Here is a 13179-nt window from a genome sequence, read left to right on the forward strand (position 1 = left end):
CGTTCCGCGAGCGCTTTGTCCTGGGTTCGTATCCTGGCCGGGGAGGATTTACTGGGCGCAATTCCTTAACTGTAGCCTCTGTTTAACGCAACAGTAAAATGTGTACTTGGATGTAACAAGGATTCTTCGCGGCAAGGGATCGTATTCCAGGGACCTGCCAGTAACGCTACGCGTACTAGTGGCTGTACAAGAATGTAACAACTCTTGTATATATCTCAAATAATAACTGACCTCATTAACGTGTCTGTCACTTAACGTGCACAAGTGTTCCCAGGAGCTCAGGCAGCTCCACTTATGACTACTTATAACGGTTTAAGTGAGTCACTTTAGTACAGTTACTTCAGGTGACGAACTCTGATCTTCTCTCGCACTCTATAGTTCATGTGGTGTGTGGACCCTTCCTAGTGTGTCTTCAGCTCTACATAGAGTGTACTAGTGGGTACCTAGTGTGTACTAGTGCAGGGAGCAGGAGCCTGGTACTGGACTGTGGTACCTTGTGTGTACTAGTGCAGGGAGCAGGAGCCTGGTACTGGTCTGTGGTACCTAGTGTGTACTAGTGCAGGGAGCAGCAGCCTGGTACTGGACTGTGGTACCTTGTGTGTACTAGTGCAGGGAGCAGGAGCCTGGTACTGGACTGTGGTACCTAGTGTGTACTAGTGCAGGGAGCAGCAGCCTGGTACTGGTCTGTGGTACCTAGTGTGTACTAGTGCAGGGACCAGCAGCCTGGTACTGGACTGTGGTACCTAGTGTGTACTAGTGCAGGGAGCAGGAGCCTGGTACTGGACTGTGGTGCCTAGTGTGTACTAGTGCAGGGAGCAGGAGCCTGGTACTGGACTGTGGTACCTAGTGTGTACTAGTGCAGGGAGATGCAGCCTGGTACTGGACTGTGGTACCTAGTGTGTACTAGTGCAGGGAGCAGGAGCCTGGTACTGGACTGTGGTACCTAGTGTGTACTAGTGCAGGGAGCAGCAGCCTGGTACTGGACTGTGGTACCTAGTGTGTACTAGTGCAGGGAGCAGCAGCCTGGTACTGGACTGTGGTACCTAGTGTGTACTAGTGCAGGGAGCAGGAGCCTGGTACTGGACTGTGGTACCTAGTGTGTACTAGTGCAGGGAGCAGGCAGCCTGGTACTGGACTGTGGTACCTAGTGTGTACTAGTGCAGGGAGATGCAGCCTGGTACTGGACTGTGGTACCTAGTGTGTACTAGTGCAGGGAGCAGGAGCCTGGTACTGGTCTGTGGTACCTAGTATGTACTAGTGCAGGGAGCAGCAGCCTGGTACTGGACTGTGGTACCTAGTGTGTACTAGTGCAGGGAGCAGGAGCCTGGTACTGGACTGTGGTACCTAGTGTGTACTAGTGCAGGGACCAGCAGCCTGGTACTGGTCTGTGGTACCTAGTGTGTACTAGTGCAGGGAGCAGCAGCCTGGTACTGGACTGTGGTACCTAGTGTGTACTAGTGCAGGGAGCAGCAGCCTGGTACTGGACTGTGGTACCTTGTGTGTACTAGTGCAGGGAGCAGGAGCCTGGTACTGGACTGTGGTACCTTGTGTGTACTAGTGCAGGGAGCAGGAGCCTGGTACTGGTCTGTGGTACCTAGTGTGTACTAGTGCAGGGAGCAGGAGCCTGGTACTGGACTGTGGTACCTTGTGTGTACTAGTGCAGGGAGCAGGAGCCTGGTACTGGTCTGTGGTACCTAGTGTGTACTAGTGCAGGGAGCAGGAGCCTGGTACTGGACTGTGGTACCTTGTGTGTACTAGTGCAGGGAGCAGGAGCCTGGTACTGGACTGTGGTACCTTGTGTGTACTAGTGCAGGGAGCAGGAGCCTGGTACTGGTCTGTGGTACCTAGTGTGTACTAGTGCAGGGAGCAGGAGCCTGGTACTGGACTGTGGTACCTTGTGTGTACTAGTGCAGGGAGCAGCAGCCTGGTACTGGACATTTCTATTCATTATTAATTAAAAGATGAAGTTTCAAGACAAAAATAAATATGTTAGTTTACCACAGTGTTCCAGGAAGTCTTCAAAGTTTCCAGGAAAACGGGACATTTACCAAGTACTTAGTCGGTTCCTAGTGCGTACTAGTGGGGTACCTAGTGTGTACTAGTGCGTACTAGTGTGAACTAGTGGGGTACCTAGTGTGTACTAGTGTGTCCTGGTGGGTTACCTAGTGTGTACTAGTGTGTACTAGTGGGGTACCTAGTGTGTACTAGTGTGTCCTGGTGGGTTACCTAGTGTGTCCTGGTGGGTTACCTAGTGTGTACTAGTGTGTACTAGTGGGGTACCTAGTGTGTACTAGTGTGTCCTGGTGGGTTACCTAGTGTGTCCTGGTGGGTTACCTAGTGTGTACTAGTGTGTCCTGGTGGGTTACCTAGTGTGTACTAGTGTGTACTAGTGGGGTACCTAGTGTGTACTAGTGTGTCCTGGTGGGTTACCTAGTGTGTCCTGGTGGGTTACCTAGTGTGTACTAGTGGGGTATCTAGTGTGTACTAGTGGAGTACCTAGTGTGTACTAGTGTGGTACCTAGTGTGTACTAGTGGGGTACCTTGTGTGTGTACTAGTGTGTACTAGTGTGTCCTGGTGGGTTACCTAGTGTGTCCTGGTGGGGTATCTAATGTGTACTAGTGGGGTACCTAGTGTGTACTAGTGTGTACTAGTGGGGTACCTAGTGTGTACTAGTGTGTACTAGTGTGTACTAGTGGGGTACCTAGTGTGTACTAGTGTGGTACCTAGTGTGTACTAGTTGGGTACCTAGTGTGTACTAGTGTGTACTAGTGGGGTACCTAGTGTGTACTAGTGTGTACTAGTGTGTACTAGTGGGGTACCTAGTGTGTACTAGTGTGTACTAGTGGGGTACCTAGTGTGTACTAGTGTGTCCTGGTGGGTTACCTAGTGTGTCCTGGTGGGGTATCTAATGTGTACTAGTGGGGTACCTAGTGTGTACTAGTGTGTACTAGTGGGGATACCTAGTGTGTACTAGTGTGTACTAGTGTGTACTAGTGGGGTACCTAGTGTGTACTTAGTGTGTACTAGTGTGGTACCTAGTGTGTACTAGTGGGGTACCTAGTGTGTACTAGTGTGTACTAGTGTGTACTAGTGTGTACTAGTGGGGTACCTAGTGTGTACTAGTGTGTACTAGTGGGGTACCTAGTGTGTACTAGTGTGTACTAGTGGGGTACCTAGTGTGTACTAGTGTGGTACCTAGTGTGTACTAGTGTGTACTAGTGTGTACTAGTGGGGTACCTAGTGTGTACTAGTGGGGTACCTAGTGTGTACTAGTGTGTACTAGTGTGGTACCTAGTGTGTACTAGTGTGTACTAGTGTGTACGAGTGGGGTACCTAGTGTGTACTAGTGTGTACTAGTGGGGTACCTAGTGTGTACTAGTGTGTACTAGTGGGGTACCTAGTGGGGTACCTAGTGTGTACTAGTGTGTACTAGTGTGGTACCTAGTGTGTACTAGTGGGGTACCTAGTGTGTACTAGTGTGTACTAGTGGGGTACCTAGTGTGTACTAGTGTGTACTAGTGTGTACTAGTGGGGTACCTAGTGTGTACTAGTGTGTACTAGTGTGGTACCTAGTGTGTACTAGTGTGTACTAGTGTGTACTAGTGGGGTACCTAGTGTGTACTAGTGTGTACTAGTGGGGTACCTAGTGTGTACTAGTGTGTACTAGTGGGGTACCTAGTGTGTACTAGTGTGTACTAGTGGGGTACCTAGTGTGTACTAGTGTGGTACCTAGTGTGTACTAGTGTGTACTAGTGGGGTACCTAGTGTGTACTAGTGTGTACTAGTGTGGTACCTAGTGTGTACTAGTGTGTACTAGTGTGTACTAGTGGGGTACCTAGTGTGTACTAGTGTGTACTAGTGGGGTACCTAGTGTGTACTAGTGTGTACTAGTGGGGTACCTAGTGTGTACTAGTGTGTACTAGTGTGGTACCTAGTGTGTACTAGTGGGGTACCTAGTGTGTACTAGTGTGTACTAGTGTGTACTAGTGTGTACTAGTGGGGTACCTAGTGTGTACTAGTGGGGTACCTAGTGTGTACTAGTGGGGTACCTAGTGTGTACTAGTGTGTACTAGTGGGGTACCTAGTGTGTACTAGTGGGGTACCTAGTGTGTACTAGTGTGTACTAGTGTGTACTATTGGGGTACCTAGTGTGTACTAGTGGGGTACCTAGTGTGTACTAGTGGGGTACCTAGTGTGTACTAGTGGGGTACCTGGCAGCTCTAGGGTCTCTTGTTGTTTCAATTAGCCTAGAACCCAGTTCCTTCAAAAAACTGGTGGCATTCTTACCCCAGGCGCCGAGTGTCTCAGAAGCAATGGGGACAAAATTGTAGTGGTGATCCAGTTCTCTGTACTTACGGGATTTGGCTGATTCCCTATGAGTGGCAGCGCCACCTGGTTGGGCAACACTGAGGTCAATGTAGGTGTTAGCCAGGGTTGATACGCACGTGTAGTCCCATACCAACTGCTTGCCATTCTTCCGGGGGTTCACTGTGATACCATCCGGGCGACCAATAAGAGCATCAGAGTTACGGGGCGTTAGGTAACGGGGCTCTCTTTCAGCTGGGCATCCAGCTGTGGTGAGGCTCCTCTTGATGATGTCGTTAACTTCACTGTGCCTCGAGTGCCATCCCCCTGTGCTTTGGCAGAGTAGGCCATGGTGGCCGTACCTGTCAGCCACCACCTCGCCGCAAATACACCTATATCTGGTGTGGATTGTGGCAGCAAGGCGGTGGGCCGGTGGGGTTGTTAACAGGAAATCCCCTGCATGTGGGGCTGCTGCTGCTGTGAGGCGAGCAATGTCGTGTTGTGTTGTTGCAGCACCCAGGCACTCTGCAGCAACTTGGTCTACAATTGCGACATCCCAGCTGGATTGCTTGTGGGCTTTTGGGGATGGTGGTTGAGGTGATGGGCCTGCACGAGAGCCCCACTCTGTAGCACAGCGAATATAATTGGGATTGTATTATGTCAGCTGATGTAAGTGGGCAGGTAGAATTTCCTTCACAAGGTCGTCGGATGCCGAGAAGGAAGGCTGGTTCAGCGATTTGCATTGTTGTTCGAACTCCGAGGCCCCCAAATCTTACAGGAGGAGAGGCTTGTTTCCACTGTAGGTCATCAAGAGAGAGGTTGTGTGATTTTTCTACCGTTGATTTCAGTAACAGGTCACACTCTCCTAGTTTTTGGCTACTGTAAGATGGTGAACACCTCAGAAAGTAGGTTAACCTGGGGAGGGACAGACATCTGGTGATGAGGTAGAGTGCATCATGAGCATCAATATCCTCAATCCTCCCATCCATCCTCTTAAGGTCGGCGATTTTCTTATCAAGGACCTCATCGATGGCTTTCAACCCCAGGGGAGCTCCTAGGAGTGTGCTGTCTTCAGGTTTAGTTTTATGGATATTTGGCAGAAGACCCTCTATTCTCTCTACGATGCCCTGGTTGGAACATATTATTTCATATTTAGAAGGGTTCAGGGTGAGGCCTAAAACTGCACCTTGCTCCTGGATTTTTCTGATGTCCTCCAGAAGGGAGTCTTGGGAACCAGCTAGGGTACCATCATCCAAGAACCAGATGTTAAGCTCGCTGGACAGAACTTCTGTGACTTGTTTGATGACTAAGCAGAAAAGGAGAGAAGCAAGGGGGGCCACCCTGTTGGACGCCTTCTCGCGAGTCAATTTCATGTTCGCCAAAAAGTAGCTTAAGATCCATACTGTAGCATGAATGTACAAAAGGGTAGAGGGAAGGGAAATGACTATGAACCGCACGGAGTACAGCATCCCTCCGCACCAAATTGAAGGCATTTTTTAAATCTAGCTTGATAAGGGCCTTTTCGTTTGTGATGTTGGCAACTAAAGCTCGAGCTGCGTGATCTGCCGCCTCGCACCCTTGTGGAATGTCGAACCCGAGCTGTTTCGGCTTTAGCTGTTGGCTGCTGCCTCGCTAACTGTTCTCCCAGCAGCCTTTGTGACGACACGCCGGAAGGAATTTCCCACAGCTGTTGGTCTGATCCCTCCATCCTTTTTCTTTAGAGTACAAAGATGTGCTCTAAAAAAGTGTCAGACCACGGAGGAAGAATTGAAACAAGACTTTCCTTAAGTACTTTCGTATATTAATACATCTTCAGAAAGAGTGAAGTATTAATATTGGAAAGTACTTAAGGAAATTCCTGTTTCATTTCTTCCTCCGTGGTCTGACACTGTCACATTTTTCATCACGTGTTTATTTTTCGTGATTTACACACACACACAATGAGCTACGAGGAAAGGCTAAAGGAGATGAACCTCACATCCCTGGAAAACAGAAGAGTAAGGGGAGACATGATAACCACCTACAAAATTCTCAGGGGAATTGACAGGGTGGACAAAGACAAACTCTTCAGCACGGGTGGGACACGAACAAGGGGACACAGGTGGAAACTTAGTACCCAGATGAGCCACAGAGACGTTAGAAAGAATTTTTTCAGTGTCAGAGTAGTTAGTAAATGGAATGCACTAGTAAGTGATGTGGTGGAGACTGACTCCATACACAGTTTCAAATGTAGATATGATAGAGCCCAGTAGGCTCAGGAACCTGTACACCAGTTGATTGACAGTTGAGAGGCGGGACCAAAGAGCCAAAGCTCAACCCCCGCAAGCATAATTAGGTGAGTATACACACACACACACACACACACACACACACACACACACACATATATATATATATATATATATATATATATATATATATATATATATATATATATATATATATATATATATATATATATATAAGAGAGGAAGATGGTGAAGAGAGAGGAGGAGGAAGTGTTGCAAGACGCAACACAGCCAGGGAAGCAGTGCCACAGCCAGGGAACCAGTGCCACAGCCAGGGAAGCAGTGCCACAGCCAGGGAAGCAGTGCCACAGCCAGGGAAGCAGTGCCACAGCCAGGGAAGCAGTGCCACAGCCAGGGAAGCAGTGCCACAGTCAGGGAAGCAGTGCCACAGCCAGGGAAGCAGTGCCACAGTCAGGGAAGCAGTGCCACAGCCAGGGAAGCAGTGCCACAGCCAGGGAAGCAGTGCCACAGCCAGGGAAGCAGTGCCACAGCCAGGGAAGCAGTGCCACAGCCAGGGAAGCAGTGCCACAGCCAGGGAAGCAGTGCCACAGTCAGGGATGCAGTGCCACAGCCAGGGAAGCAGTGCCACAGCCAGGGAAGCAGTGCCACAGCCAGGGAAGCAGTGCCACAGCCAGGGAAGCAGTGCCACAGCCAGGGAAGCAGTGCCACAGTCAGGGAAGCAGTGCCACAGCCAGGGAAGCAGTGCCACAGCCAGGGAAGCAGTGCCACAGACAGGGAAGCAGTGCCACAGCCAGGGAAGCAGTGCCACAGCCAGGGAAGCAGTGCCACAGTCAGGGAAGCAGTGCCACAGCCAGAGAAGCAGTGCCACAGCCAGGGAAGCAGTGCTACAGTCAGGGAAGCAGTGCCACAGCCAGGGAAGCAGTGCTACAGTCAGGGAAGCAGTGCCACAGTCAGGGAAGCAGTGCCACAGCCAGGGAAGCAGTGCCACAGCCAGGGAAGCAGTGCTACAGTCAGGGAAGCAGTGCCACAGTCAGGGAAGCAGTGCCACAGCCAGGGAAGCAGTGCCACAGTCAGGGAAGCAGTGCCACAGCCAGGGAAGCAGTGCCACAGCCAGGGAAGCAGTGCTACAGTCAGGGAAGCAGTGCCACAGTCAGGGAAGCAGTGCCACAGCCAGGGAAGCAGTGCCACAGTCAGGGAAGCAGTGCCACAGCCAGGGAAGCAGTGCCACAGTCAGGGAAGCAATGCCACAGCCAGGGAAGCAGTGCTACAGCCAGGGAAGCAGTGCCACAGCCAGGGAAGCAGTGCCACAGCCAGGGAAGCAGTGCCACAGCCAGGGAAGCAGTGCCACAGCCAGGGAAGCAGTGTCACAGCCAGGGAAGCAGTGCCACAGCCAGGGAAGCAGTGCTACAGTCAGGGAAGCAGTGCCACAGTCAGGGAAGCAGTGCCACAGCCAGGGAAGCAGTGCCACAGTCAGGGAAGCAGTGCCACAGCCAGGGAAGCAGTGCCACAGCCAGGGAAGCAGTGCCACAGCCAGGGAAGCAGTGCCACAGCCAGGGAAGCAGTGCCACAGTCAGGGAAGCAGTGCCACAGCCAGGGAAGCAGTGCCACAGCCAGGGAAGCAGTGCCACAGCCAGGGAAGCAGTGCCACAGTCAGGGAAGCAGTGCCAGTCAGGGAAGCAGTGCCACAGCCAGGGAAGCAGTGCCACAGTCAGGGAAGCAGTGCCACAGTCAGGGAAGCAGTGCCACAGTCAGGGAAGCAGTGCCACAGTCAGGGAAGCAGTGCCACAGCCAGGGAAGCAGTGCCACAGTCAGGGAAGCAGTGCCACAGTCAGGGAAGCAGTGCCACAGCCAGGGAAGCAGTGCCACAGTCAGGGAAGCAGTGCCACAGTCAGGGAAGTAGTGCCTCACCTTCACAGTTTTTGCGGCCACAATGACAAGTCCTTGTTACAAGGTGCCATTTTGGGCTCCACACCTGTCAGCCACATCTGACCCCGACATGTGACTACTGTGTGTTCCCAAGGAGTGAGCTACACACATGTGGCTACTGTGTGTTCCCAAGGAGCGAGCTACACACATGTGACTACTGTGTGTTCCCAAGGAGTGAGCTACACACATGTGGCTACTGTGTGTTCCCAAGGAGCGAGCTACACACATGTGGCTACTGTGTGTTCCCAAGGAGCGAGCTACACACATGTGACTACTGTGTGTTCCTAAGGAGTGAGCTACACACATGTGACTACTGTGTGTTCCCAAGGAGTGAGCTACACACATGTGACTACTGTGTGTTCCCAAGGAGCGAGCTACACACATGTGGCTACTGTGTGTTCTCAAGGAGCGAGCTACACACACGTGGCTACTGTCTGTTCCTAAGGAGCGAGCTACACACATGTGGCTACTGTGTGTTCCTAAGGAGCGAGCTACACACATGTGACTACTGTGTGTTCCTAAGGAGCGAGCTACACACATGTGACTATTGTGTGTTCCTAAGGAGCGAGCTACACACATGTGACTACTGTGTGTTCCTAAGGAGCGAGCTACACACATGTGACTACTGTGTGTTCCTAAGGAGCGAGCTACACACACGTCGCTACTGTGTGTTCCCAAGGAGTGAGCTACACACACGTGGCTACTTTGTGTTCCTAAGGAGTGAGCTACACACATGTGACTACTGTCTGTTCCCAAAGAGCGAGCTACACACATGTGACTACTGTCTGTTCCCAAAGAGCGAGCTACACACATGTGACTACTGTCTGTTCCCAAAGAGCGAGCTACACACATGTGGCTACTGTGTGTTCCTAAGGAGCGAGCTACACACATGTGACTACTGTGTGTTCCCAAAGAGCGAGCTACACACATGTGACTACTGTCTGTTCCCAAAGAGCGAGCTACACACATGTGACTACTGTCTGTTCCCAAAGAGCGAGCTACACACATGTGGCTACTGTGTGTTCCTAAGGAGCGAGCTACACACATGTGACTACTGTGTGTTCCCAAAGAGCGAGCTACACACATGTGACTACTGTCTGTTCCCAAAGAGCGAGCTACACACATGTGACTACTGTCTGTTCCCAAAGAGCGAGCTACACACATGTGGCTACTGTGTGTTCCTAAGGAGCGAGCTACACACATGTGACTACTGTGTGTTCCCAAAGAGCGAGCTACACACATGTGACTACTGTGTGTTCCCAAAGAGCGAGCTACACACATGTGACTACTGTCTGTTCCCAAAGAGCGAGCTACACACATGTGACTACTGTCTGTTCCCAAAGAGCGAGCTACACACATGTGACTACTGTCTGTTCCCAAAGAGCGAGCTACACACATGTGACTACTGTCTGTTCCCAAAGAGCGAGCTACACACATGTGACTACTGTCTGTTCCCAAAGAGTGAGCTACACACATGTGACTACTGTCTGTTCCCAAAGAGCGAGCTACACACATGTGACTACTGTCTGTTCCCAAAGAGCGAGCTACACACATGTGACTACTGTCTGTTCCCAAAGAGTGAGCTACACACATGTGACTACTGTGTGTTCCCAAGGAGCGAGCTACACACATGTGACTTCCAACACCTTCACTCCCAGTTTTCCACATCAATATTTACTCCCAACTGCAACTTTTCACCCGCTTCACATCATACCTGTTCAGGCAGACTGAATATTAGTATGGTAATTATTGAGACAATCAGCATGAGTGGCGAGGTTACCTCCCGTCACTGGCCACTCCTTGGGGCGGGAGCTTCAGGACTCCTCCTGGATTCAGTGGAATTCCAGGTTGCCCTGTTCTTAACCGTGTTGAGGCGTATTGGTCTAGGGCGCTGGCTTGGGAGTACCCTAAGTCACCAGGTTCGAATCCTCCTCATGGGTCCAACTGATTTTGTCACTGATATATCAGGCATTATTACAGATATATCATTATAGGTATTATACACATAATTGGTATTACCCTGGATAGTATGGTCAGTATACCCCAAAGGTTCAGCAGTATTACCCTGGATAGTATGGTCAGTTTACCCCAAAGGTTCAGCAGTATTACCCGGGATAGTATGGTCAGTATACCCCAAAGGTTCAGCAGTATTACCCGGGATAGTATGACCAGTATACCCCAAAGGTTCAGCAGTATTACCCGGGATAGTATGGTCAGTATACCCCAAAGGTTCAGCAGTATTACCCGGGTTAGTATGGTCAGTATACCCTAAAGGTTCAGCAGTATTACCCGGGATAGTATGACCAGTATACCCCAAAGGTTCAGCAGTATTACCCGGGATAGTATGGTCAGTATACCCCAAAGGTTCAGCAGTATTACCCGGGATAGTATGACCAGTATACCCCAAAGGTTCAGCAGTATTACCCGGGATAGTATGGTCAGTATACCCCAAAGGTTCAGCAGTATTACCCGAGATAGTATGGTCAGTATACCCCAAAGGTTCAGCAGTATTACCCGGGATAGTATGACCAGTATACCCCAAAGGTTCAGCAGTATTACCCGGGATAGTATGGTCAGTATACCCCAAAGGTTCAGCAGTATTACCCGGGATAGTATGGTCAGTATACCCCAAAGGTTCAGCAGTATTACCCGGGATAGTATGACCAGTATACCCCAAAGGTTCAGCAGTATTACCCTGGATAGTATGACCAGTATACCCCAAAGGTTCAGCAGTATTACCCGTGATAGTATGACCAGTATACCCCAAAGGTTCAGCAGTATTACCCGGGATAGTATGACCAGTATACCCCAAAGGTTCAGCAGTATTACCCGGGATAGTATGACCAGTATACCCCAAAGGTTCAGCAGTATTACCCGGGATAGTATGACCAGTATACCCCAAAGGTTCAGCAGTATTACCCGGGATAGTATGACCAGTATACCCCAAAGGTTCAGCAGTATTACCCGGGATAGTATGACCAGTATACCCCAAAGGTTCAGCAGTATTACCCGGGATAGTATGACCAGTATACCCCAAAGGTTCACGAGTATTAACAAAAGTGTACCTTGATATTCCTTTCAATTCACTGCAAGGTTAACTACCTGTAACAGGATATACCTGATCTTTGTCAGTATACTCTTGGTATACTTACTGGAGGGTATGTCAGGATATACACCTGGTATGTTGGAGTATACTTCTGACTATACCAGAGAGGTGTCAGGATATACTTAAGGTGTGTAAGTATACTCCAACTACACCTCCAGGAAGGTGTGTGTCAAGGTATACCTGGTATATCAGAGTATACTCAAGCAACACCTCCTGGTAGGCCTAACAATGTAGGCTGAGCCGGTATGTGTGTGTACTCACCTAGTGGTGCTTGCGGGGGTTGAGCTTTGGCTCTTTGGTCCCGCCTCTCAACTGTCAATCAACAGGTGTACAGGTTCCTGAGCCTACTGGGCTCTGTCATATCTACGTTTGACACTGTGTATGGAGTCAGCCTCCACCACATCACTGCCTAATGCATTCCATCCGTTAACTACTCTGACACTGAAAAAGTTCCTTCTAACGTCTCTGTGGCTCATGTGGGTACTCAGTTTCTACCTATGTCCCCTTGTTCGCGTCCCGCCAGTGTTGAATAGTTTATCCTTGTCTACCCGGTCGATTCCCCTGAGGATTTTGTAGATAGTGATCATGTCTCCCCTTACTCCTCTGTCTTCCAGTGTCGTAAGGTGCATTTCCCGCAGCCTTTCCTCGTAACTCATGCCTCTTAGTTCTGGGACTAGTCTAGTAGCATACCTTTGGACTTTTCCCAGCTTCGTCTTGTGCTTGACAAGGTATGGGCTCCATGCTGGGGCCGCATACTCCAGGATTGGTCTTACATATGTGGTGTACAAGATTCTGAATGATTCCTTACACAGGTTCCTGAACGCCGTTCTGATGTTAGCCAGCCTCGCATATGCCGCAGACGTAATTCTTTTTATGTGGGTTTCAGGAGACAGGTTTGGTGTGATATCAACTCTTAGATCTTTCTCTCTGTCTGTTTCATTAAGTACTTCATCTCCTATTCTGTATCCTGTGTCTGGCCTCCTGTTTCCACTGCCTAGTTTCATTACTTTGCATTTACTCGGGTTGAACTTCAACAGCCATTTGTTGGACCATTCACTCAGTCTGTCTAGGTCGTCCTGTAGCCGCCTACTATCGTCCTCTGTTTCAATCCTCCTCATAATTTTTGCATCATCAGCAAACATTGAGAGAAACGATTCTATACCCTCTGGGAGATCATTTACATATATCAGAAACAGTATAGGTCCAAGGACTGAACCCTGCGGGACTCCACTCGTAACGTCTCGCCAATCTGAGACCTCACGCCTCACACTGACTCGTTGTCTCCTGTTACTTAGGTACTCCTCTATCCAACGGAGTACCTTCCCTTTCACTCCAGCCTGCATCTCCAGCTTTTTCACTAGCCTCTTGTGTGGCACTGTATCAAAGGCTTTCTGACAATCCAAAAATATGCAGTCTGCCCACCCTTCTCTTTCTTGCCTGATTTTTGTTGCCTGGTCGTAAAATTCAAGTAACCCTGCCAGGCTGGACCTGCCATCCCTGAACCCATGTCGATGCTGTGTTACAAAGTTCTTTCGCTCCAGGTGCTCCACTAGCTTTCTTCGCACAATCTTCTCCATCAGCTTGCATGGTAT

General features: G+C 49.9%; 1 protein-coding gene across 1 annotated transcript in view; it reads left to right on the forward strand.

Annotated features, from left to right (window-relative positions):
- Positions 1–13179, forward strand: part of LOC123770083 (uncharacterized) — a 407596-nt gene that overhangs the window by 1115 nt on the left and 393302 nt on the right. The gene's annotated exons all lie outside the window — the stretch shown is intronic.

Source organism: Procambarus clarkii, chromosome 45 (assembly GCF_040958095.1).
Source record: "Procambarus clarkii isolate CNS0578487 chromosome 45, FALCON_Pclarkii_2.0, whole genome shotgun sequence".
In the NCBI taxonomy this organism is placed as follows: domain Eukaryota; kingdom Metazoa; phylum Arthropoda; class Malacostraca; order Decapoda; family Cambaridae; genus Procambarus; species Procambarus clarkii.